Raw genomic sequence first — 2469 nt, forward strand, 5'->3', positions numbered from 1 at the left:
TGTCTTCTGGTGGCTCTTTTGATTCTTTTCTTTATTGACTAACTAATACTACTACAATGCATAAATGACTAAATAACTAAACCTATTACTACTAGATAACTTATTCAGTAGGAATGCTACTGAATTTTATTCATTATTATTATTAAATATTTTTTATATGTTGTTTTAAATGCAAATCTATCCTATCATGCATTAGCTACTACAGAACTTTATTTATTAACATAGAGTAGCTAAATGCAACTAACCTATCATGCAATGCAAATTTATTTTAAATGAGATGCAACTAATGAAACGCAGCAAATAAATGCAAGGGATAGAAAACTTACCTTTTTATGGGCTCAAGGTCATTCGTCCTTGGGCGGAGGTGTTTCCTCTTGTTCCACCTCGGAGGCCTTGTCAGGATCAGGGGATGACGAGTTTGAGGATGGATCTTTCTTTTTACACCATCTCTTTCTATTCTTCTTCTTGATAGGTTTCTCCGGTTCTTCAATTGGCTTTGGTTTTTTCATCGTGATTCTCTTCCGATGCTTCTTCTTTTCCTATTTCTCATCAAAGAGGAGTTGTCTAGAGGCAAAAGCAAATCATTCTTTTCTTCCAGCAAAGTGGAATTGGATTTGCCCAGAAGCCACATATATGAAAGCATTTGCAGTGTTAAGGAAGGGACGACCAAGGATTAAAGGTGTATACTCAGCATTGCCCGTGTCTAAGATCATAAAATCTATTGGAATATAGACACTCCTAACTTTAACTAATAAATCAGTGGCTACTCCCTCGAGATAACGGGTGGATTGATTGGCTAATTGTAAGTAAATTGAGGTCAAAGCCAGTGGAGTATAAAACAATCTATTATAAGTTTTCTTAGACATGATGTTAATACTAGACCCTAGATCACAAATGGCATTATGAAAAGTGTGGGGGCCTATGGAGCAAGTAATGACGGAGTTCCCATGATCACCTTTCTTAATAGGAAATCCCCAACCATTTTCAGAAAAGTTATACCTTTCCATGACAAGATTGGTTGTCTCCATGGTTCCGTCAGGTTTACCAGGAATTCTATCTTTTTCATAGGATGGGATAGCAACAATAATTTGAACTAATTGGGTTTCTATCATCTTATTGAAACTAAGTTGATTCTTTAAGACAGAAGAAAACTCATCCAAATTAGCATTTATATTTTTCAACATCTTGTCATGAGCATTTAACTTTTTATTAATGCTATCAGTCATTCTACTTTAAATATAAACAAGATCTTTCAAGAAAGCATAACTATTATTACCTTGATTATTCACACGAGAAGAAGGGTAATAATTGTTACCTCCCTGATTGTTGGAGCGCTGATTCTAGCCTTGATGTTGTGGATGGAACCCGTTGTCGGTGTTGACAAAGTTGAGGTCCTCTTGGGTTTTGGGACAAGAATTTCCTGAATGTCCAACATCTCCACAGACTTCGTAGGTCATGTGGGAATCCATGGCTTTGAGTGTCTCTCGGGCACTCACCTTCTCATAATGTTCTACTCGCTTTGCGAGCAGATCCATCTTAGCTGCAAGCATGTCAATTTCTTTAATTGAATGCATACCTCATTTATGGGGTTGGAGTTGATTGTCGCTCCATTTTTGGTTGGAAACCATCTTCTCGATCAGCGTCTTTGCATCCGCAACACTTAGTAAAAAGGATGCTCCACTAGCAGCAACATCTAAATGGCTCCTATCTAATGGCACTAAGCCATGGTAGAAGTTCTGGATCAAAAGCCAGTCTTCCATGCCATGGTGCGGGCATGCAGAGATGTACTCTTGCATTCGTTCCCAAGCTTTGGGAATCGATTCATCTGCTAGTTGTTGAAAACTATAGATTTTATTGCGAAGAGCATTAGTCTTCCCCATAGGGAAAAACTTGACTAGGAAAGCGTTAGAACACTTGTCCTAGGTATCTACAACATTGCGGTTAGAGTAAAACCATTGCTTAGCCTTTCCTAACAAAGAGAAGGGGAAAAGGCAAAGATGTATAGCCTCTTGGCTCACTCCCTTAATGGTGAAGGTGCTACAAATCTCCAAGAAATGTTGGAGGTGAGCATTTGCATCCTCGTGGGCTTTCCCACAAAACGTACTAGCTTGAACCATCGTAATTAACGCTGGTTTAAGCTCAAAGTTAGCGTCCCCATTGATAACATTGGGTCTAGTGGCTACATTAGCAGTCGAGGGTGTAGAAAAATCACAGATGGACTTGTCGCCCATGGTCATGGAAGGTAGTGATAGGATTTGAGGAAAAAAGGATAAACTACTTAGGATAACTAAAAACCTAGCTAGCAAGCCTAGCAATATAATTCACGGCCAGTTGCCTTCCCCGGCAATGACACCAGAAATGCTTGTTGATATTTCTTAACGACTATTGTAGGATTTCGCAAGCGCACAGAACTATCATGTAGCACTTCGCTCGGTGAGTACCGAGTGTCGAATTTATATTTTTTCCCAC

At 39.0% G+C, this 2469-nt stretch overlaps 1 non-coding gene across 1 annotated transcript; it reads left to right on the plus strand.

The window, feature by feature from the left end:
• Positions 1-1758: 1758 nt before the first annotated feature.
• LOC136478744 (small nucleolar RNA R71) lies at positions 1759-1867 on the plus strand. Its single transcript, XR_010764457.1, has one exon. It is a non-coding gene; the product is annotated as a small nucleolar RNA R71 (small nucleolar RNA).
• The last annotated feature ends 602 nt before the right edge of the window (positions 1868-2469 follow it).

Source organism: Miscanthus floridulus, chromosome 8 (assembly GCF_019320115.1).
Source record: "Miscanthus floridulus cultivar M001 chromosome 8, ASM1932011v1, whole genome shotgun sequence".
Classification (NCBI taxonomy): domain Eukaryota; kingdom Viridiplantae; phylum Streptophyta; class Magnoliopsida; order Poales; family Poaceae; genus Miscanthus; species Miscanthus floridulus.